At 45.5% G+C, this 25,400-nt stretch overlaps 1 protein-coding gene across 7 annotated transcripts in view; it reads right to left on the bottom strand.

Annotated features, from left to right (window-relative positions):
• The window catches only part of AHDC1 (AT-hook DNA binding motif containing 1), a 145,859-nt gene that overhangs the window by 31,953 nt on the left and 88,506 nt on the right, over positions 1-25,400 (bottom strand). The window contains exon 1 of one of the 7 annotated variants that reach the window (XR_003859136.1): positions 6,259-6,723. The exons of the other annotated variants lie outside the window; for them this stretch is intronic. The gene's annotated coding sequence lies outside the window, so the exon portion shown is untranslated. Of the gene's footprint in view, positions 1-6,258; positions 6,724-25,400 lie in introns of those variants that run through there. 7 annotated transcript variants of the gene reach the window in all.

Genomic DNA, 25,400 nt, shown 5'->3' with positions numbered 1-25,400 from the left:
ACAGGACATTCTCCTGGACTGGAAAGAACTGGTGTCATCAACCCAAAAAGGAGTGCACCAACATGCCTGGCTGAGTACCAGAAATGACATGACTTGATGTTCCCTTCTGGAGAGACAAAGTGACAGGACCAGAAAACTCTAGAGACAGAAACACCTCCCACTTCCCTACAGGCCATGGAGGTATCTGCTCAGGTTTTCGGAAGAGAAGGAGAGGAACATGTGCACCTGCATGAGAGAACAATGTCTGTACTTTCCATAGGAGGAACATGCCCAGAGTGGGTGCCAATGAACAGCATAAACAAGCTTGCTTGTCTTTCACTGTGCAGATCAATTAAAATCTCCCGCACTGATTTCAGAATAGGCTCATTATCTGCATCATTCAGCCTGAAAGCCAAAGTGTTACTCTTGACTAGATCTCCAGCAAGCCCTTGCCTATTTGTTGATCTCCCACCACCATCTTAACAGGGAAGACAGGGTGGTTCTCATCACAGATGAGAAATGCTACATCCAGCTACTTAGAAACAGTAGACTTGAGCTTCCAGGGAATGAAAGAATAGAAACGCTACAGTACTAAAGAAAGAGAAAAGAAAAACTAGAGAAAAAAAAAAGGCAACAACGAAAGTGGTGTTTATTCACACCAAGGTGATGAAGACTCTCGCTCTTTGAAGGAAAAAGCGAAGGACCTGCAGACAAAAATCCCTTCAGCATATTAAGTACTTCAACATTTCTAGAGGGAACACACCTATCCTAGCTCTGGGTTTCAACTGGTTTAAACAGCAGCTTGTGGAGATGGTGCAACAGCTACAGAACTTTCTCCTATGCGAACACACTTACTTATGCATCCACTTAGACAAGCTCACACCATCACTGACACGTGTATAGCATCATTAGGGCACACTCACATCCATGTACACACAACTCCCATCCTCACTTGTGCATGTACTCTCTCCGCTGCCTTTGCACACGTCTACCCGTATACAGCTCACGCCCTTCTTCCTTCTGCATTTTACCACAGAGCTCATGAAATGCATCTGGGATGAGGAGACAGAACCACGAGAACCAACTCAGTTGCCAACAACTTTGCATTAGAACTTGGAGGGCAGGAGATACTCTGGTCATTCATTTCATCTGTCTGTCAAATTCATCATCCCTTACCCAGGAACAAAATAGGTCAGAATATATCATCACAGTCACACCAGCAAAGCAGCAGGTCTCCTTTATTTAATAACACATAGACGCATCAGTGCAGGAGTTTGCTTTTATTCTCAAAACAGGAGGTTCATTATTTGGTTTAGTATTAAATATTACTTTTGACAACACTAGATCACCAAATTCCATCATACTGGTATGTGCACTTTAGAAGCAAGGGGTAGAATGGGGGATATGAGCAAGGAGTCCCTTGTTGGACAAAAATTGATGCATGCATTGTTTAGCATAACAGTCCAGTAGTAAATTGTGCATCTTCTAGCCCAAACCATGTAAAAATAGGATCATGCAGTGCCTTGCAAAAGTCTTCATACCCTTGTACATTTTTCACATTCTTCTGTTTAAAAAATACAAAATCACAATGCATTAAATTAGGAGATTGTTTCACTGATCAACATAACATACTCTACACTTTCATTGTGAAATAATTAGAGAAATATTCCAAAAGTAATTAGGAACAAAAAAAAACCCCACAAAAAGCCTTGATTGCATAAGTCTACTCACCGCTTGACTCAATACTTGGTGGAAGCCCCTGCAGCAACCATAGCCATGACTCATTCAGGATAAGTGCCTACCAGTGTTGCACAGTGGGAATGGGCGCAGTTTTGCCCACTCTTCTTGGAAGAAGAGCTCAAGCTCTTTCAGGTTGGCTGGGGATTATCTGTGGACTGCCGTCCTCAAGCCGTGCCACAGATTTTCCATCGGATTCAGGGCTGGGCTTTGACTGGGCCTCTCAACGACATTCACTTTCTTCTGGCTGAGCCATTCCGTTGTTGCTTCTGCTGAAAGGTGAATCTTCTCCCCAGACTGGAACGGGTTTTCCTCCAGGACTGGCCTGTACTTTGCCCTATTCATCTTTCCCTCGGTCTTCACAAGTGTCTCAGTCCCCGCTGCTGCAAAGCATCCCCACAACATAATGCTGCCACCACCAAGCTTTACTGTAGAGATGGAGCTAGCAGGGTGATTTGTTGTGTTTTACTTCACGCGTATCACTTACCATTGAGACCAAAACAGTCCATAAACCTTCTCCCACATGTGTGGAATGTCCCCTTAGCGTTTCTTCGCAAATGCTATGTCACCCCCATATGGCTTTTCTTCTACAGTGACCTCCTTCCCACTACTGTCCCATACAGGTCATGTTTGTGGGGTAACCTTGAAATGACTGAAGTGTCAACATTTTCCCCAGTCTCAATTAGAGCACTCTGTAGTTCTTTTAAATTAATCATAGTCCTCACATTGACCTTCCACAGCAGTTTCCTTAACCTTGGCTACTGACTTTACATGAACATCTGATCGTAGCAATGTTCCGGTGGTGCCAAACCTTCCATATTGCAAAGATGGACCTTATAGTGCCCCAAGGGATATTCAAACGCATTGAGATTTTCTTTGAGCCTTCCCCCAATCCGTACATTTGTATAACTTTATCCCGGAGTTCTTTTGGCTTCTTCTGCATGTTTGACCTTTGCTTGAAATTCATTCCATACAAAAGAAACAGCTTGCTTCTTCACCCAGGTGTATTCAAATCAGCTCAACTACTGTGCTTGGACATAGGTGGGTTCTGTTTATCTTTTTATGGGCCTAATGGCAATTTTTTGAATTGGAGCTAATTTGGATTTGCTATAACAAAGGCTGTGAAGACATTTGAAATCAAGGCTTTTTGGTTTTTTATTCTTAATTGCTTATGGAATGGCTCTGTAATTGTTGTTTCATGATGAAAGTATAGTATAAACTGTGTAGATCAGTGAAACTCCTACTTTAATGCATTTTGATTTGTATTTTTGAGACAGCAGAATGTGAAAAATGCATGAGGATGTGAAGACTGTAGCAAGGCATTGTATGCTGCCTAGCCTGCTGATCACATACTCAGAGCATCCAGCCTAGTCTGCTGAGCACAGAATTATAATTGGCCCAGCAACTAACGCATCACCTAGCTCAGCACAAAACACCTTTCACTGGAGTACAGATACCCCATACTGTCCAGCCCAGCCAATCAAGCACAGAGCAGGCTATCTAGTCTGCTTTTCTCAAATTCTATCTTAATAATTCATCAAGAATACTTTGAAAACAGAATTGTAAAAATCTAGCCCTAAATCAGTGCAGGTGCAAGGGTCTGCTGCTGCCCCAGGCAGTGATCACATGACATTCTCTCTCTCTCCTACAGCACAAACCCGCGCACCCTTCCTGCCCACACTGAATACATCATAAATGCACACAATAAGCCTACCCAGCTTGTTCCTCGCCTGCATCTCCTCCCTCCTTACCTGCATTCAAAACTGCCGCCCTCACATACAACTCCACTGCCTCGCCCACTTCCAGCATCCTAGGCGACCGACTACTCTGCCTAATGCTCCCGCCAGCCTTGTCCTGAATCATTTCTTTTGTATTATAACCTGAAGCCATTTGGGTACTCTGTACATTGCCTACCCTGACTGAGAACAGAATTATACCACCATAGCTCAAGCCAGCTAGACAAGACAGCCAATTAAGAACAGTCAAGTCAATCCAAAACAAATCCTACACCATCAAATTATATGATAACCAACTAAGGCAATCACAAAATAAAATAAAAGACAAAATCACACTTTCAAACTAATTATAAGAAAGCCAAAGTGCAACTGGACTGGTCTGCCTTAAATACTAGGGGTGTGAATCGTGTGATCGATCGTCTTAACGATCGATTTTGGCTGGGGGGGGGAGGGAAATCTTATCGTTGTGTTGGTTTTTTTTTTTTAAATCGTTAAAAATCGTAAATCGGGGGAGGGCGGGAAAACCGGGACACCAAAAAAACCCTAAAACCCACCCCGAACCTTTAAAACAAATCCCCCACCCTCCCGAACCCCCCCAAAATGTTTTAAATTACCTGGGGTCCAGTGGGGGGGTCCCGACGTGATCTCCCTCTCTCTCTGGCCACGGCTGCGTTGAGAAATGGCGCCGGTGGCCCTTTGCCCTTATCATGTGACAGGGCAAAGGTAGCGCTGGCGCCATTTTGGTTCCTGGCTCCTGACGTCACGCGTGCAGGAGATCGCCCCCGGACCCCCCGTATGACATAGTGAGGGCAAAGGTAGCGCTGGCGCCATTTTGAAGATTGGCAATACGGCCCGCGTGCAGGAAGTCGCTCCCGGACCCCCACTGGACTTTTGGCAAGTCTTGTGGGGGTCAGGAGGCCCCCCCAAGCTGGCCAAAAGTCCCTGGGGTGGACCGGGGGTCCGGGGGCGATCTCCTGCACGCGTGACGTCAGGAGCCAGGAACCAAAATGGCGCCGGCGCTACCTTTGCCCTGTCACATGAAAAGGGCAAAGGGCCACCGGCGCCATTTCTCAACGCAGCCGTGGCCAGAGAGCTGGAGATCGCGTCGGGACCCCCCACTGGACCCCAGGTAATTTAGAACATTTTGGGGGGGTTCGGGAGGGTGGGGGATTTGTTTTAAAGGTTCGGGGTGGGTTTTAGGGGTTTTTTGGTGTTCCGGTTTTCCCGTGCCCTATTTAACGATACAATACAAATGCCCCTGATGATAAATCGGGGGCATTTGTATTGTATCGTGCACTCTAACGATTTTGGACAATTTTAAAATTATCTGACGATAATTTTAATCGTTCAAAAACGATTCACATCCCTATTAAATACCATCTGATGATTTCTCAGCCTGTGTGGCACAACCTCTTGGTCTTAGCTATGATCCAACTATAATTTCCTGCCTCATTCTGAAAACTACACTTGCCCTCTCAATAGCTCTTCTGCTCCCCTTCCACCAAAGACTCCTGTGCCTGGAATGCTTGTGCCCATAATCAAAGTTGTTCCAACTAAAAAGGAAAAGTCATAGAAGTGTAGCATATCATCATCATCATCAGTAATTCCTTCCAGTTGAGGCTGATCCGGGCTTGACAGACTTTCACAACTTGGGTGCACACACACACACACACACACAGACATACACACACGCATGTCTGCTGCCTCACTATTTATCTGGTGACATAAATGGAAGCAATCAACTTTCTTTTAACCACTGTCTTATAAATGAATGCTTAATGTTACCCATCAAAACTAAGGTTAGCATGCACCATTTGCTGCTGGATTTGCAAAATTATCATGAGAGGGTGAATGCTGTCAGATCTTTACTAGCAAGGTTCCAGCCTTTGCTACATAAGAGTAAACATCTCTGACACTCAAAGAAGAACTTTGAGAACTGTTTGACTGTGCCACAGATATCTCAATTTGTTGCCTCTTCTCATCTCGGTTAATAAAGTGACTATCAACGTGATCTGATATGAGCTTCACAGTGCACCAATATAGTCACTAGATCAGTGGTTCCCAAACCTGTCCCAGGGGACCCCCTGGTCAGTCAGCTATTTACCATATGTGTTTGAAATAAATTTGCATGCAGTGCCTGCAGATCTCTGTCATGCATATTCATTGCGGATATCCTGAAAACCTAATCAACCGGGAGTCCCTCAGGACAGATTTGGGAGCCACTATATTACACCATACTCTTATTAACTAGTGCTGTAGGTACTGACTCTCCGGTCTGATAAAAAGCAGCAAGGAAGACATGTACTTGATTTTTGACATAAGCACCATCAGGTCAAGGAAAGGAGAAGGTTCCTCTTATTCTGGCATAGAGTGAATTCATCCTGACCAGCTTCACTTTGCCTATGCCAGTTTCCGAAAATATTTTAAAAGCTAAATTGCATTGTGTTGTGTGCTTTATCAAATTAAAAGCAAGACAATAATGAAAGCGAGTAAAGCAGTTCCTCGGTCAGTCTCCCAAAGGAGAATAGGGACCTACACTCCTGCTGCTGCTCCATCAGTGTTGGGAAGTTAAACTGATACCTATGGTGTTAGAGAAGATATTCTAGTAAACCCCCGCTAATACAGCTGGAGGCTCTGATGCATCCTGAACACACCTAGGTGCACAAAACTGCTCTACACTGGTTTATCAGGTTAGAAATTATTGCAAGTTTACTCGTATATTACCTGAATCTAATCTCCAACAAGCAGTACTGCTTCAGCAGCAGCAGAATAAGCAACATAGAACTTGTTTTGAATTTTTAAATACCTTCATGCGTTCTTCCTCCAAGATGTTTTTGTGTATCTTGGCATTTCTCTGCTCTGGGGTAATTGCCCTGCCTGGAATCTGCACGCTTTCCTGTTCTCATTCTGCACACTTCTGGGACATCGGCTACAATGATCTGCTGCAGCCTGGCTATGCCCAGAGAGATCTATTTGAGGAAGGTCCGCACTAAGAGGCATCTCCCTGCCGCCACCCGAATAAGCGCCATTCTCTCCCCTCGCCTTTCCACCCCTCCACCTGGAGAAGATGGTGAGCGGAAGCAGCTCCAGACCCTGGTGGGTAACTTGTGAAATCTGTGGACAGATGGACTGAAAAACCGTGGCATGCTGTCCGGCTGGAGAGAAGCTGCAGTTCAGAAAGACCTAGCAGGGAAACAGGCTAAATTTAGCTGCTCACTCATTGCCAGCTTTGTCCCCCACCCTTTTCCACCCCACTGAGAGCCAACATTTTCCTCCTGGAGCAGCTCTCTCTATCCCAGCATGCCTTGCATGGCTTCACTGCCTGGAGTGGGGGCTGCGCTGCCTGGATATGCTCTCTGGGCTTTCTAATTTCCTCAAGCCTCTTCCAGGCTGTCTGCTTTAGCTATGTTTATGTCTAGGAGTCTCATTTTGCAGAATGTGAATGTGTGTGTGCCCGAGCGTGCATCCGTGCAAGAGCCTGCGTGTTACAGCGCGCGCGCTGTGCCTGTCTCGGAGAGAGGGGCAGCATTCCTGGCTCTCAGGAAAGGGCTGTCCCCTCTGCAGCTGCTGTTCCTTTCATGGTGCTAGGACCTTGGCAATCATGAAGTGCTGGCGATGCACTCCGCATACCCTGTGGATAAACAGACTTTCATATTTTTAAATCATAACAATGTGTAATGGCACTTGAAAGTACCCTTTAATGTTCCAACACCACACGCACTCCGACGTACACACGAAGTGACGGACATTCACACTTATTGCCCCCCCCCCCCCTCCCAAAAAAAAAACAAACAAACAAAATTGCCATTCTCTTGTCTATCCGGCATCGGAGAGAGGGGTCCTTTGTATGCAGGTACTGTGCATTTACACTGACAGACAGGAAAGCACCGAGGGGACAGACAGTAATTAGTGTCAGTTTACACACACACACACACACACACACACACACACACACCACATTCAGCATTTCTTTGTGGCTTTTTTTTTTAAACTTCTTTCGTTAAAGGAAAAGGGATCATTCTGGGGGTGAAAGGGAGGGCTTTCTAAATAGATGTCAGATGAATACAAGTCCATTAAAGGACCTGGCAACGCTCTCCCCCCCCCCCCTCCCCCCATCCAGGATGGCAAAACGATCCCTCCTGCCCAACAACAGAAACGCCAAAGGCTTCTGCCTCGAGTATTGTCAAAAAGAGTTTTAGTGGGGAGGGTGGAGACCTGGAAAGAGAGAAAGGGTGGGGCGAGCGGGAGCAGGCAGGCAGAAGAAAGCCAGAGATGGAGTGACTCAGTGACAGTGAAGGAGAGATCAGCATGCCCTGGTTATTTATAAAATGTCAGGTGTGCTGCGCTTTACATTCCCGCGCCTCTCTCTCTCTCTCTCTCTCTCTGCTTTCTCTTGCGGCCCACCCCACACACATCTCCCCCCCCCCAAATCCGCGGCGAGAGTGTTGTGCAAACGAAGCTCTGCTTCCCATCCCAGCCGGATCCTCCTCTCCCCACGTGGATGAGTCCCGGCCTCCTGCTGCTGACTTGGGTGCCAGCCCTGCAGCAGCGCCCACTCTCGCACACCTTCCAAGTCCATCACCCCCGCGCGCGCGCGCCCCTCTAGAACAGGAGAGGGCTCTGTCCCAGCCCCCATTACAGCTTGACTTCTATGCAGGGTGGGCATCTCGCTTTCCCACTAACGTGCATGCAGACAGTCCAGGGAGGGGACTGCACCTCCTCCCTTCCTCTTCCATTTTTAGCTATCCCCAAGTCCAGAAACCCAGGGCTGTCTTCCCCCCAAGGTAGGACTGCGCTGGTAATTTTCTGAAAGCACGAAATGAAAATGCTGGGCAGAGATCCTGTTATCCCGGGAGCTCAACCCTCCGCATTCGTGCCTGAGCTCCAAAGGTCCCAGAGAGATGGGGGGGAGGGAGGGAGCAGGGGAGGGCGGTAGAGAAAGCTGCCAGAGAAAGCCTGCTGCTACATGAAATGCGGGAAGAGAGTGAGTGAGTGAGCGAGCCGAGGGCGCACACCCAGGGACAGCATTACGCACCACACAGGCGCGCAAAGTCAACACACAAATACGTGCAAAGCTGCTGTTGGGCAGGAAAACCACAAACTATCCAGGGCAGTGGTTGCTGAGGGAAGGGGGCTGGAGCGGAGGACAGGCAAGTGGGCTGAAAGACATCATGGGAATCAGCAGGAAAAGTCTGGATGGGCAGAGTACTACATGCAGGAGTATTTATTGTTTCATTAATTCATTTATTACAAAAAAACAAAAACAAAAAACTTAAAGCAGATCCCAAGCTTAATTGTAGGAGACTGAAGAGGTGGCTGCAGCAACAGCAGCAGGGATATCAGTCAGAAACTGCTGACAAGGAGACGACTGTAAAAATGCAAAAGAAAAACCAGACTAATGAAGGGACTGCAATACCACCAGGAGAGAGAGAGAGCGAGCAACCAGAGCCAGGAAGAGGAAGACAAGCTACTAGCAGCAGCTTAGAGAGACCCTAACCGCGCTTGGAAGGGAATTATTATTGGATAGGGTGGTGCATTGTGGAAGGGATCGGAAAGAAGTACTGGTGGCAAGCTGGTTCAGGGCCCCTTTCCCCAGACGCTAGCGCCACGTTAGGGACCTTTTTTCAGGTAGACCTGCCCTCAGCAGGATGCTACCCTGTTTTTTTGAAAAGAAAAACAAAACTGAATCTGTTTTCAGTGTGAAAGGATGGGCAAGATCCCACACTACCGCCGCAACTTAACTTCGCTATCCCCCCAAACCAAGCATTGAGTCTGTAAATCAGAACTGCATTTTGCAGTCATACCACGGGCGAAAGACTCAAACCCTGGTTATAACTACCGGGAGCCAACGATTGCCCCCTGCCTCCTTCGGAGGTAAAATCTAGCTGCCGTGTTTCATTCACGAGGTGGTGCACCTCCTGCACGGGCCAATCCATTTTCAGATTCCGGCACGTACCTTCCCCATACCTAAAGCTGGGGCAAAGCTCGTTGTCAGAGGGAAATCATAGTTTTCAAGGCCCCCAGCCTGCGGCTGTGGCGTGGAAAGGGGGAAAGTCAATGCAAGGGAGACGTTCTCTCTCCCCCCCTCCTCCTATCACACTGAGAAATGCGCTCAGAGGCTTTCTGACCTATCTGCTTGCTCAAGAGACCAGATGACTTTAGGAAAGCTGACATTTTTAACATTGCACTGGCATTTGAAGTTTCATTCCTGCGAATTCTGCAGACTGTAGTCCTGCCCATTCCCTCCCTACAAACTCAAGTCAGGTTGACTTTTGACCTTTCCCAGGATGAAGGACATGGTCCTGTGGAGCTCTCTGGCCTGCCGCTAGGTACTGCATAAAGCAATACTAGAGGAGTGGGGGCCCGGCAAGTGATACTTCAGCTGTGCTCTCTGGCCCAATGAACCTGAAAACGGGAATCTTATCTCCAGAGTGGAACCGACAGCACATAACCAAAACTTCCATCCGGTCAAAAGCAGCTCTGACTTTCTTATGGAAATGCAGAGATTGCACTGAACTTAAGTCAGGCATACACCCTGCATATGTACAGCCACCCACACTTCTTACAACAAGAGGCAATCATCCCCTGCCAGTCAATGAATCGCTTCAGATCCTCAGAGTGAAGCTTAACTATTAATGTTCATTAAGATAATTATATTACTTCTATTTCATTCTGGTTTTTATTTTTAATTTTGTAATGTAACACAACAAAACTGAAGATCCTAATGTGGCTCCAAGCATAAGCTGAGCATCATGCCTGGTAGATGGTGACATAGGTTTCTTATCACATGATTTTATCTTCTTTTTTTTTTTTTTTTGCTTCTTAGTTTTTCCCAGAGATTCTCCCTTATTTTAATAGGCTTGCCCTCTCACCATTCCTCATCTGGTCATTGCAGAGAGGGTCCTGAGGCTGGAAGCCATTGGCCCCGGCTCCTTCCATCATGGACTCTACATCCAGCCACCAGGTGTCACCCTTACCCCAAGACGGGGACTTTTCCCTCCACTGGGGCTGTGAATGCCCTCTCTGCAGCAGCATCCCCATCGCTGGCTGACCTGAGTCCTGGAAGACCCAACTCGGCGGACTTAACTGGGGGACAGCATTGCCACAGAACCACTGGGCTGGCCCAGTATCACTTCATCATCACACCTACACAATCTGTAACAAGATGAAAGACACTTTATTTTTTTACTTTTTTCAAAGATGGGACTGCCATGAAACTACTGCCGGGGAGGATTCCAACCCTGCTTTCCTAGCAGCAAGAGCAAGTATGAGAAGTGTTTGTTAGGAAGTAATCAGGGGAAATCCAGAAATCAAGTAGGGGGGTCTATGGAAGGCAATTGAGCAGACTAGAAGCCCCTTAGCATCCTCACATGCTGTCAGATTCTAGTAACATGAACGAGAAAGGCTGATTTAACAAAAAAGTTCACAACCCTTACCATGCCCCCCCCCATTAGAACTGCTTTTGTTTCCCAGTTTTCTTCAAAAAAAATGTTCTCCTCCACAGTCCCCCACGCCCCCTGCTCCCCAGGCCATGGCTGCAAGAGCATAAACATAGCCCCAGGCCAGTGACAACGTTCCTTCCACTGCATCAGCTTTTGAGGTCTCACCCCTAAAGGATTTTTCCATTGAGGCAGAGAGAGAGAGAGAGACATCAGCATGGAGGAAGCTGTCAGTGCAGTATGGAACTGAAGAAGCGCAGAGATGGATTTCACAGGGGTGCTGCATAAAGAATCCACACCGTCTGTCAATCTAATCTTCCCGCGCCTTAAGGGAAGTTATTTTTATTTTACAGACACGGGCTCAGTGGCAGAATAATACATTTGCATCTCAGTTTAAGAAGGACAGGTTTCCACCGATAATGTTCGGTAGAGTACAACAGAACTCTTAGGTGCATTAAACGCGCACACCAAGCCCTACCTGGAGTTCTGCATACAGTATGTCACCAAGCTAAGAATATCTGAAACTCAAGTACAAGAATGGTGGTACAGCCGGCACAATTGTGCATTTTCCTAAGTACAAGACCTTTGGTTCAACCAGTCAGTGCATACAACCATCCATCCGCAAAGGAAAATTAAGGTTAAAAAAAATTATTTTTCTTTTGGGGCAGGGCCAGAGCAGGAGGGGAGGAAATACCAGTAAATTAATCTGGGAAAATGAGACCACACTTAAAACCCAGCTACAAGGCCAACAAAGATCTGAGGGGGAGAGGGATCTAATTAAAAAAAATAAAATTAAATTATCTTCCATGCAGAGCTTGCAGAGAGCTGCACGTGTAGAGAAGGGATAGTCAAACATGAAATAGTAGGCGATGACTGAAATAATGCTGTACAGCACCATTCCTAGATTAGATCCCTTGTCAAAGCACGCCAGTCATAATTTGAACTGTCCCTTATGCAAGATTAATAAATTACACATGGACATCCATTCAGGAGGGGAAAAGCATAGTTTACACTACCATTGGTACTTACACCAATAGTGAGGTTTATTTTACTAAAGTACTAGAAATTATACAACTACTAGTTTCTATGTCTTATTAAAATTTATAGCCTGCATCCATCGCCAAGTTTCAAAGCAGCTAACAAATCAGAGACATATATATTAAAAATTAAAACAATGCTGTAAATACAAACAAGAAAAACCCCTCTGCTGTTTATCAAACTGTGCTATGCATAGGTATTACTGCAATAACGTTTTTGCACTAAGTACCACAATTGTTGCGAGAGAGAGAGAGAGACTAACTATAAGGCCCTCATACTAGGTAAGTATTTATACCTCTATAGGAGGCCCACCTAGCTACTGGAGGTGAGATTTAGGTATTAGTGTAGGGGTTAGGAGCCACTTTGACTTGCAGAGTGCAACGTATGAACAGAACAGTGCATCCTTGTGAAGATTTGATGACCTTCGGAGTGAGGAAACTCACCGAAAGATGAGATTTATGCATTGTTCTCTCAACCTAGCTTGATGTTACCCAGCCCACTTGGCCAGAAATCCCACCCCAAACTCCTCCCCTTTTCCTAATTTGCATCACACTATGCGTTATGGTGTTTCTGCATGTGTTAAAGGCGTTTTCACTTGCAAAAATGCCTTAACACATGCGAAAACGCCATATAGCAGTTTGATAAATGACCCCCTTAGATTGTCAGCCCTCCGGAGGCAGGAAATACTCTAGCACCTGAATGTAATCCACTTTGAAAAAAAACCAGAATATAAATCCAATTCCAAAAAATTGGGCCAATTGCCGAAAAAGCTCTGTCCCTGATGATGGGCCAGCTTGAGAGAAGGGACCTTGAGCAAGTTTCTTCCTTTTGATCTTAGTGACAGGAGAGATCTGTAAATTTTTAGAACTGCTCTCACCCACCAGTCTGTGTCATGATGAATTAATTTAAAGATGATAGAGGCAAGCTTATACAGAATCCCCATTTGATGGGCAGCCAATGGAGCTCATATGCCACCCTCTCAAACTGTGAGCTGCAGCTTTCTGTACCAATTGGAGAGGCTGCAACACAGACGCAGGGAGTCCCACACCTCGCGCATTTCCATAATCTAGTCCACAAAGTATCAGTGCCTGGAGGATCATACGAAAGTCCTTGGGTTCAAAGAATGGGTGCAACTTTCCGACCATCCATATAAATCAACCTTTCTAACAGGGCCATCCACGGGAGGGGAGCACGAATGAAAAAACGCGGCTACAATTTGCTATCAGCACAGGGCCTCAGCCCCAGTCCTGGCCCCAGGCAACTCTTCCCTGAAGCCAGCGCGGGCAGCACATGCAGGGTGCGGCCAGTTGCCCTGGCTTTCCCTGGCGCACCAGTTAGAACTGCATCTACTGCCAAAAGGAGGGCATGAAGAGTGGAGGGAAGTTTTGGGGAGATTGGGATGGAGTGGGGGGAAATAGATTGATAGAGGGAGGGAGGAGGACAAGAGATGCCTTCCTGGACAGGGGGAAATGACTGCAGAGAAGGAGGGTGGCAGGAGGCTCCAATCTCTAGGGTCAGCCCTGTCTGACAATGAGTATTCTAGCAAGTATGAAACAAAAACCCTGTATATATTTTTCTATAACTAACATAAAGAGCTAAGGTCTTCCAAACAATCTTAATTAAATACGTGTTCCAAATACATAGCACAATTGCCTGCCGCTGTTATGGTCCTCTGCTGAGACTTTTCCGAGTCCCAAACTTTTGGCAGGCACCAGTGATATCTATATAAATTAAATACAATTATCAGGGTTGACAGAGGTCTTTTATAGTCATTACAGAAAAATAGATTCCATTCGTCTGGTACTTTCGGTAAATTCATGTGCGCTTTCTGAAGGCACGGATTTTACATTCTGGCCACAGAAGGATTTGAAGCACACACATCACACCCTCGGCAAGATGCAGTATGCATTGTCCTTTCTGGGAACAAACACCTTGCCAAGCCTCTCTGCGAGCACCCCCTTTCCCCCAGCTCCATCCTACTTAAGGTTGTTGACATTGGAGACCTTCCATTAGCAAGCTGTAGCCACCTTTACGTTTCGCAAGAGCCCTGCATGAGCCTCATACAAAGGACTATGCAGCGTCAGTCACACACTACTGGCCTGCAGCCCCGAGCTGCTGAAACCTGCAAACCCGGATTCTGATGGCACAACTGCCTGTTGTATTGACCCCAAAGCAAGGCACTTAACCAACTGTAAATTCTTCTTCACAGCAGAACATGACAATGCCTGTGCACACAGACTAATGCCGCAGAAATGAGAAATAGCAGTATTCCGTGCTTTTAAGAGATCGGCTTGCTTTACAGTCCAGGTATTCACTTCACAGGTTACTCTTAAACCAGCACTATTTCGTTTGCATCCTTCCTTGCGGTTTATGGCACGGCAGGAAAGGTATTTGCTTTTACAAGAGCTCTTGCTTCTTGGTTATTCACGCGAAAGGGGATTTTTTATTGTATTTCTCCCTACGACGTGATGCACGGGGAAATGGGTTTATTTGCAGATGCGTGTTCGTGGACGTCTCGCCGGGCCTGGAGAATCCTGCGCGCGCTCGACAGGGCTGGGGGGGGGAGAGAGGCAGGGCTGACTGCATTGGAGCAGTCACTCAAGCTATCACTCTGTAGATGCCCATAAACTGCTCCATTACCTCTTCTAATTGGGGGGAAACGCAGCTGCTGGTGGGCGTTTGCCGAGTGGCATCCTTTCTGAAGGATGGCTCGTTTCGTCTGTAAATGATTCTGAGCACGGCTGAACCTGAAAACGGGACCCAAAACGGGGGGAAGAAAGGAAAAGGGGGAGGGGGAGGGGTGTGTGCAACTGGGAGCAGAATGAGCAATTCTCTTGCCCACAAAAGACAAACTCCTGAAAAGTAAGGGCTGTCTGGAAAAAAACTGGGGAGCGAAGCCTGGCAACCGTGACTGGAAATAGGACTGGAGGAGGATGTTTACATCTTGAGGGTGTTTTGGAGGGCGGGAGCTGCTCATCGTGTAGGTGCCCTGCCTGATGCCCTGCGGCAAGAGCACACACTGAACGCTAATATATGCTGTGGCAGAGACGGACGGCGCAGGCACGGGGATCATAACGCAGGGCCACAAATCTGCATACACAATTGCAAATTTGGGAGCAGAAAAAGGCCGCACTTAATGCAAAGGAGAGCCAAGGGCCATTATAACCAAGAGACAAACTCAGCGTCTTCCTGTTTAGGAGACGTGTAGTCGATAATAATTTCCAATAAACCAAGACAGCACTAAACAACAAGAAAGCAAGCAGGACCCAAAAAAAAAAAAAAGAAAGAGGGTCCCTGTATGCCTTGGCGCCATGCAGTGAGGACCTGTTGGTCTCCATCCTGACGGAAAGATCGGGATAAGGACTGCCTGCAGTGCATTATGCAAGGGATTGCAGAGTATTATATTCAGTCGTGGGACACAGGTAAGGAGCAGGTTAAGCACAGAGCAGCATATCCTGCGGTGCATTGGGGTGCAAGTTACAGATCATGGCGGCGGCGGCAGCCTACCACATTCTGCAGCAAGGGGAGATGGCAGAACTATGGGCCTCCGACCGTATGGACCGCTGGTCCTGCACAGATCCCAGGGAGCTGTGTGCTGAAGTGCCCTGGGATAACACATTATACAACCGGCGGGGAAGAGCTTGAATGAGTTATTTATTTTTCTTTTGATTTTCTGCCTTTAACTAATGCAAGCCTCAAGGCAGCTTACAACCAAACTAAATACTTTACACAATACATAATACACTAATTACATGTTAAAATAGTAGCAAACTGATGCAATAAAAGTGCAGAATCATGCATTTTGGGTGCAGAAATCCAAGGGAGAAGCACATGATGGGAAGTAAGGCACTGATATGTATCAACCATGAGGGAGACCTCCGGGCGATTGTGTCTGATGATCGCAGAAGGCCTAATTTATAAAAAGATGCCTAGATTAAGGAACTGAAGTAGGGTCTGAGAGACAGAAAGGAATCTATTTGAACCCCCAAGTTAGGAGCCTGATTCTTTATAGGTAGGAAGGTCCCCTTAAAGGGGACACTTAAAGAAGCAGTGGCCACTTAGTCTTACTGCTTTCTTAATTTTTTAATGTGTTGGGGTTCTATGTTTTTATTTTGTTTAAACCATAGAAGATTTTTAAGTTATTATGTTTTATACATATTTTGTATTATTGTTTTACTGTTGGGATGTGGTTTTATTGATTGATTGATTGTTTTACCCTGTTTATCTTGTTGTAATCTACCCAGAACAGACATTTCTAGAAATAAATAAATAAAATTAATAAATCTCAAAGTAACAAAACAGTGTGATAAGGCAGTGGCCAGAGCCAGAGGGATGCCAGGGTACACAGGGAGAGGCAGAGCCAGCAGAATTAAAAAGGAGGTGATGATCCCTTGCTACAGGTCCTTGGTGAGATCTCATCTACAATGGGGCCCAGTTCTGGAAGCCGTACCCTCTGAAAGACTGCAGACGAGGTGGAGGCAGTTGGCTACCAAAATGAAGGAAGGTCAACACCAAAACCCATATATTACCAGGTGGAGAGGGGAAGAGAACAACGGGGTATATTAAAGATATTCAGACCTCAGAGATATAAATTAGGCACAAGGAGAAAACCTTTTTCACAAGGAAAGAATCCTCTAGAAGAAGAAATCACACTATGAAAGTCCAGGGGTAGACTCAGAAAATATATTTCTTTATAGAAAGGGTAGTGGATGCACAGAATGGCTTCCCAGTGGAGGTACTGGAGACAAAATCAGAAACAGAATTCAAGAAAACTTAGTATAAAAACACAAAGAATCCCTGGTTACAAAGAATTGGGGGCGAGCCAGAGATCATGGAAGGCCCTAATGGTCCTTATCTGCCATCACATTCTATGCTCCTCCGATTGTCCCAGAGCTGCTTGATTTAACTTTTTATAAAATCTTGTCCCTCCCTGACATCAAGTAAACAATGAAACTTGTCACCCTGGATACTACACAAATTCTTCATTTCACCGCAGACCTGCTTCTGCTCTGAGGCCTCACCAGCCCATGCTACTGGTGAACCCAACCAATGGGATGGCTCCTTTGCTATAAGGGACATCGCAAATAGAAATCACATGATGGGATACAAAAGTGGCCACTCTTACAGGACTTCACCATGTTAGAATCAGGATTATAAGCGGGCGCATCATGGTATAATGGACTCATCCTTCTTCCCAGGCTACTAAACCCAACAGCCACCCAAATATATGTACATATACTACATACACAGGCAATGTCATACATAGCAACCTACATAGAAGGGAGCCTGGGGATGCAGGAAACAGGAGAGGGGGGAGGACAGGAAAAAAAAGCAGTACAAAGGAAATTAGAGACAGGAAAGGTGAATGGAGGGCAGATGGGAAAGATGAGAGGAAGGAAGCAAACCAGAAAGAAAAAAAAAATCTGCCAGTGAAAAGAAAGCAAGACTCTGTAATGAAGGTGGCGCAGGAGACATCCCCTCCCTGTTTTCTCTCCAGTTGGCAGGGGTTCTGCCTGTCTTCAGCACAAGCCTCACAGCTTCCCTCCCCTTCTCAGCAATCTCTCATGCTTTATTTAGTTACCTTCCCCTTCTAATGCATGCATGAGATTTCTTAGCTCGGCAGAAAGCAGCCTCCAAGTTGTCAGGGTGCCAGAGCAAGAGAGTCAGGTTGATAATATATACTTGCATAGGGAGAACAATGACAGTAAATTAAAAGTTCCAGGAAGCAGCCTCCTTACAAACCTTACCCCCCCCCCCCCCCCCCCCCCCCCCGGAAAGGCTAAGCTTGTCCCCAGCAGGAAAAGAGTCTGCGCACCAAAAAGGCAGAATGTGCGAGAGTCGCAGCAGCACAAAATGCAGGACCCTGAATGATGACTCTGAAGAAGAAATCCGATCAAGCAGCAGTTTGAGCCACCCTGGCAACCTCAAACATTATAATGACATACCTGGCGGCTGTATACACACACATATATATACATACCCATACATTATATATATATATATATATATGTATACACAGTTTTTAAAAAGAAGTAGAGATTGTGAATTCAGACTCTGTATTCCTGGCATCACAGTCCTACATGGGATCCAGTTTCCATGGCAACAACGGGTCAAAGGGCAGAAAGGGTAGCCAGCTCCTCTAGTCAGAAATCCAACTGTTAAGTCTCAGAATAAACAGCTGAAATGGGTGGGGAAAGGATGGGGGTGAGAAAGGAGTGACTGAAGCAGCTTTGGAGAGTCGGGGGGGGGGGGGTACGGGGGGGACTGGAAGACTGCGCGGCATTGTCAGCGCGATGTCACTAATTGCAGCAGCGGTAAAGTCCTTCCAGGAGCCTTAGGAACGTCTGCTGGTGGCCCCAGGGCTGCCCCCTGTCAGGACGTTATGCGCCTGTGTGCAGCGAGCGAGGATAAATCAGGGATGCTGGCCTCATCGGGCGAGACTCTGGCAACACCTGGAGGAGGCAGCGTGGGCGTGTGGGGGTGGCAAGCGCTGCCTTCCCACCGAATCTCAATCCTATTAGCATTGAGGCTGGCGTGCAAACCCAGGATGCGCCCTGGTCTCATGGAGAAAGTGCTGGTACCGTCTCAGAGAAGGGACGGTTTCGGCTCGGAAGCCACCTGAGAGTTTCCCTATTTCCCTCTCCCCCCCCCCCCACTGTAGCCGTGCAATGACATCGCTCCCATCTCTCCTCTCCACTTTGGAAGAGAAAATTGCTCTGGAGCCATCCACCTCAGAGGTTGGGATTATGACCAGATGAAAAGGCAGTATATAAATCGATGTTGATAGCAATTATTACTCTGGTGCATCCATATGCACCACCAGTTCAGAGTTCTTATGACTCCTTGGTAATAGCAAGGGGTCCTGCATGCCAGGACAGAGATGCCTGGGCAGAGCTCTGCGGGGAAAACTCACGGAACGTATATTTGCGTGTATTTGAAAGGAAGTCAAAATATACACATTTTTATTTTCAATAAAATCTTAGAATATTGTCAGAGTAAAGGGAAAAACGCAAATCTTTCACTTTCTGAGAAATAACATTTCTAGGCATCATTACATCTTCTTTTGATCTTATTCAAAGGTCCTCTTTATTTCTGTACTCATTTTTACGATGTGTACGTGGGTACATATTTAAAGTGTATGCACCCCCTTCCCTTATATCTAAATATCCCCTTGGATAACTTCAGCTGTTAATGAGGATCCCTTCGTGACGTCTTCTCAAGTCTGGGCACATAACTTTCCCAACGTGCAAACCCTCATAATAGGGGGAGTGGAAAAATCAGAGGAATTCCCCCCCCCCCCCCCCCCAAAAAAAATATGAATCTCTCCTCAGGAATGAAAAATCCAAATGATAAGTCAAATGGCAAGAAAAAAAAATCACTACCTGGGGAAAAAAAAAAAGTGCGCTAGTACTGGCAGCAGGACACTAACCCCTCTCCTTGGCCCCTCCCAAAGGTGAGATGGGCTGCGACCCACAGAGGAGGCGACTTAGCACCGGCTCTGACCAAGGCCAGCAGGGACACAGACAATGGCTCCTGGCTCTGCTCCGCTTTTCTTTTCTTTTTTTTTTTTTTGTGGGGTGGGGAAAAGGAGCAATAGTAGTGTGAGAATGGAGGAATCGAGCAGAAATGAGAAATAAGGACGAGTTGAGGCTGAGGAGTGAAAAAAGTAAACACAAAAGGGGTGAGAGAAAGAAGATGGAAAATACCGATGCGGGGGGGGAAGAAAAGAAAGAAAAGCCAAAAAAGGTCAATGTCTATATTTTTGGTGGGAAACAGAAGGTTACTCATGAAAGCAAAGTGGACCAAAGTGTGCCTTGCATTCGCTATTGCTTCTGCTTTTTCTATGATGAGCACCTTCCTTGCTCTCTTGTGCTTGGCTTTCCTCGGCTAGCCAGGATGATGTATCGTGGTTGATAAACCCAAAACAGGATGCATTATATCCTAATGGTTGCAGATCCAGTTTTTGGCTAATCCCACCAAATTCAATATCTACCATCTGCAGTCCTGCTGGATGGAAAAAAAAGCAGGAAGTACAGTAGGGCTCTGGGCTCATTTGCATGCCAGTACCCAGAATGCTCTTGGCTGCATTGCCTACGCTGGAGCTCATGCACTTTCGGATTGCCAACCACCTTCAGAATCGTGTAGCTAGACCCATTTATTTTATATAGCCTTCTGTTAATACCCTCACCACCTACAAACCCAGGGCTCCTCCTGCTCTCTCATTGCTTCGCCCGTTGACTCATGTCCCTTAGCCATACCCTCAGTCCCCCTCTCTCTGACAGGGCCCAGTAGGTGGGCTGAACAACCAGGGAGAGGAGATGCAGGGCCTAAAATTACAACTGAAATAATTTTAACTTAAGTTATTTTCGACAGGTGGTGCCAGACATGCATTGCAGGGCACCTCAAGAATGCTTCCTCTTTTCCGGGCTAGGACAAAAAAAATTTCCGTGACAAACTTGTTAGGTCACTAGTGAATGTGCTATGGATTGTGCTGAAGCCTTAGTTGACCAGATAACTTCACCACCTTCTCCTGGAACCAAAAATTATCGACTGGTTGGAAACTTTTTTTTTGCCTAACCACTATGGACTTACAGTACAGGAATGGCACCAGCAATAAGCACCTCACCAAGTACAATTTAAAAAAAAGTTGGCACATTTCCTCTTGCAAGAATAATCTTCGTTGGTGCTGTACCTGCTTCACCGGGTACAAAGACTAACAGAGAGCACGGTATAATAAGGGTTTCTCCTTAATACAGAAGATGGATCGGGTGAGAAATCTGTTACTAAAAACAGCAACTCACACTGTATTCATGGAATAAAATGCGTGACCACTTGGATCATGTGACTCTAGTTCATCCCGATTTAAACTGTTAAAATCGGGCTGGATACAAAACTACTCAAAGACTAGCGGGATAGGTTTCAGTTTCTCCTGTTACTAAGCTGTTTACATTTTAACATGCAAACAATTATAGGCAAATGTAAACAAATTCAAATTATAACCACCACCTACTACATGTTTACAAACAGTTCCTGCCCACTAAAGGGTAGGAATACACTGTTCATGATATGGCTACTGAACGATTTTAAAGTAGCAGTCCAAGTAGGCTGCAAACATTTTAGTTAAATTCTATGCTGTATGCACTATATATAAATACGTTAAACAAAATACAAATGAGAAAAACTTTCTATCCATATTTTTCCTGCAGTTTTCCTACTGGCCCCAGCTGACAGAGAAGAAAACAGGTAACCAAGCAGAGATCAGGCTGTTTTATGGAAATTTTGTTCAATGGGGTATAAGGCTACATTTCTAGTGCTGCACTATTCACTTTATCAAGACTGTCCCGGTGAACCCCCACCTCCCCCCAGTTATTTATGTATTCATTCATTACATTTACAAATCGCATTGCTCCACAGGAATTTTTCTTGTTCGTTAATATGGGCGCTGCCGAAGGTGCCTGTTTGCTTCCCCCCCCCCCTCCCCCCCTCTCTTTCTTTCCTCTCCACCCCTGAATTGTGCTTCTGAAGATGTCGCAGCCATTTCAAAACACTGTCACCCATGGAAGAACAGTGACACTTGACAGCACAGTGCAGGTCCCAAACGTATATTCCTGTATGGACTTGTAACTTTTTGAGTTTTCATCAGAAAAGACAGTAGAAGTGTATTTTTTTTTGTTTGCCTATATGTGACCTAAATGTTGGAACTATGCAGAGGACTTTGCCTTCGGAAGCTAAGACTTAGTAACCTAGCGTAGTAAAGAGGCAGTTATAGACTCACTGGCCTTGCTGGAATATCCTCCATAGCCACCTGAGAGCAGAAACTTTACGACCAGTTTCCATCTCAAGTCACTCTTTGACATACTTTCAGCTTTTCTTACCCCCCCCCCCCCCCCCCCCGAAGTTTCCGTCTGCTCCTGTGGGCTTCAGCTCAGTCTGAACTAGGGGTGGGATCTGATGCTATGAGCCTTCACGCTGATCCATCTGGCACCCCCCCCCCCCCCCAAGTTCTGTCATTGCAGCCACAATCTGGAACCTTGAAATCATGAGTCCTAAAAATTCGGCCACTAGGCTTTGTCATGGTGTGATGATCCCCCCCAGTGAACCCCAGAAGCAGAAGACCCGAGTCATAAATCGAATGAAATCCCTCCAATATTGCAGCGCATACAGAGCACGGTCACTGAGCGTGGCACAAGTTTACTTTAAGATGGAAGTTAGAAAGCCTGAAATGGCTAAAAAAAAAAAAAAAACAAAAAACAAACAAAACCAACCCAAGCAAACAAACAAACCACAAACTAAATCCACTCAAATATCCTGGCAGGGTCAATTGATTCACACCCTCTGCAGTCCCCCAGTTCAGCCTCTCTAGATCAGAAGATGAAAATTTGCTTTTCTGGTAGGCTACTTGCAGAGGTCATGTGTGCAGTGCAGACATTTCCATTTTCAACAGCTAGAGAAGAGAAAAGCTCGTCTTGAACCTCCCTACAGGATGAAAGCAGGCTGCTCAGATGGTGCGATCTGCTGCTCCATGAGAGGGCGGAAGAGGCTCCACCTATGGAGCTGGGCGGCGCTCTAGGATCCCAGCTCGATTGTTTTCATATGGTCAACCCAGCTGTGACGTTGTCAGCTGAATATGCTTGTTCCTTCTTCAGGAACGGAGGCTAGCTATATCTTTTCATACTCGTTTTTAAAACTGGGATATTAACCTACATTTGAGGAGCATAAGCAGTCGTATTTTTAAAAAACGTACTTTCTGGGTAACACTAAGCCAGGCTATTTGGGCATGTCATTCAATTTTAAATTTGGATTCTTTGTAGTAATAAGATCATAATCCAAAGATGCTAAAAATTTGAAGGGGCATGCTAGTCTAGAAAGGTCATGTCCACCATCTCTGGACAATTCTTACATCGGTCCATTAAGTATGGCAACCTACAGAAATTACAGGTTTCGTTAGAATCAATAAAGCTACTGTAACTCTGCACCACGGAATTTTAAATATAGGTGCATCCGTAAACCACAAAATATCTAACAAATAGGGCAAACTGTCCCATACTGATGACATCACAGTCCGTTTCGAATTTATGCAGAAAACCACATTATGACATCATAAACCATTGCGTGGGCTCTTGATCGCAATTATGAAGAGAGCTGGCAGCAGGAACCGAGCAGCCAATATTTTAGTTTTTAATTATTCGTGGTATTTATTTATTATTTATTTATTTAGCACTTTTATATACCGACTTTCCAATAACAGAGTTACTGATCAATTCGGTTTACATTCTAAACAGAAACATTGACAAGTTAATGTCTTACAATGAACAGGTAGCAGGAACTTGGATATGAACAGGTAGCAGTAACATATTTACTGGTCCATAGCTCAGAATTCATGTCTGATTTCGGTGTCTACTGATTTCGTACATGATTTTATAGAAGGAACTAGAAATCCTAATCTTTCTCTCCCTCCTCAAGTACAGCTAGTGCTGAGCTCCGGTGAAAAACAAGACTGCAGGGCTTGCAGGGAGCAGGCTAACCTTGACAGTTGCAGCAGTCACTAATGGCAGGCAATATGCCTGATCTTAGGGGACTGTAGTAGTTGCTAAGATACTGGCAGCAGAGTGAATGGAAGTGGGTCAGTAAACCTGTGGAGAGAGAGTGTGACATTCTAACCACTGCAGCTGTTTGCGCCCGGATCCAAATCCCACAACCTTTCAATATTTATCACTCCCAGCCCTCGGCTCCTTCCTGCTGCCACTCTCCCTCTAACCCCTTTTACTGGCGTTTCAATCTTCTCAGTTTCAAAACAATTAAAACATTTTAAAATGAAAGCAAAACAAATGTATTATTAAAAAATAATAATAAAGCACAGAGAAAAGAAAAAAGTAAAGCTTCATGAAATTTTCTTCCTCCTTTTCAAAGCAGGATGGAACTGGTTTCTTCACGAGAATGAACAGGAAACCTGCCATAATCCCTTGGTGGGGAAAAGGGTAAAAAGGTCAATTTATTCCTATCCCTTGGTTAGGCACCGTGATAAAATTACACGCTAGGAAAAAAAATATTAAATCGGAGGAAAGGGTTTTTAAGATAGAAATTCTAGGGTTTACCTCACTGCTCGCTTCACACCTACCAAATGTGCTTGGAAGAGATTAAACTGAAAAGCCTGAATGCTTTCTGCTCTTTCATCTCTGAACAGACCCAGAGCTAAAATAGATTTAGACACCGCGCAGGGTGTACAGTAAATAGCAACTCCAGAGCATGCCTCTTATAAGAGGCAAAGATGTTTGAAGTGAATAAGCGCCTCCTTTTTCTCCTCCTCCTCCCCCTCACTCTTCTCCCAGCCTTTACGTAAGAGGCATTTTGAAACATGGTCAACACGTTTGCACACCTGCCTGCAAGGCGTAACGTTGCACACAAATCGTGTGTCTACAGTTCAGTTCTGTGGCTCTTTTTCCGGCTGTTCTTCTAGAGCAGTAGTTACTAGATGGCTCCAGGTCAGCAGGAGGAGGCTGAGCCAGTCCTAGTTTGCTTCTATTGCATCTCTACCGAAAGCAGTACTGCCTGTCCCTATATATGCAATGAGGCAAAACCAGAATTGGCTCTTTCCATCTAATAACGGTATTCTGGGCTACCATTTAAATACATTTTGAAGAACCCCCCCCCCCCCCCAAAAGAAAAAATCACACAGTGTTGCTTGTACTTATGCTTCAAGTCATGTGATACATTCTGCAAACTGAAAGTAAAGGATTTCATCTATCTGTTATGGGAAAAGGGACTACCGAGGCCAGCATGCTTTAGTTAATGACGAATCCAGTCGGCCCTGCAAGTTGCTTTGGGTAATAACTGTTGCTCCCTGCGACAGCTCAAAAAGCCTGGACTGGAGTAAAAATCTCCACGAAGAATCAGCAGGCTGCAAGGTTTGCAAACTTTGCGTGAGCACCCACCGGTGGTTCCAAGCTAGTTTACAGGCTCTGAAATGCAAGAACCTTGTAACAATGTGATAAACTGTGTGTGACGCTGCAGACACTAACAGTACAACATACATTACATTTCCTAGGTGAGATAATTACTGCATTAATACTGCATTTTACACAGCAAGAGGCAAAGGTCAGGAAGAGAGGGAATTATTTTTTTTATTTTATGCAGGTGGGTTTGGGTTGACTTGTCCACTGCAACTGGTATGACCAGCAGAAGTGATGATCTGAATCCTCAACTACTCTTCCTAACTTCCACAATCTATCATATATTGCTTATATTCTATTAATACAAAGTTATATACTGTATTGTATTCGTTCAGTTACCATGTTATATTGTAAAGCGCAATGCTGAATTACTGTTTGAATGTAAACCGAGGTGATGTTATTTACGTACCCCGGTATAGAAAAATCTATAAATAAATAAATAAATAAATAAATAAGTGTTCAAATTATTATTCGGTTCTGATTGTAACCTTATAGATCACTCGAGTTCCTGATATGCTTTA

The sequence above is a fragment of the Rhinatrema bivittatum genome, chromosome 11 (assembly GCF_901001135.1).
Source record: "Rhinatrema bivittatum chromosome 11, aRhiBiv1.1, whole genome shotgun sequence".
NCBI lineage: Eukaryota > Metazoa > Chordata > Amphibia > Gymnophiona > Rhinatrematidae > Rhinatrema > Rhinatrema bivittatum.
The sequence above is the reverse complement of the archived record's forward strand: the minus strand, read 5'-3'. Positions and strand labels throughout refer to the sequence as shown.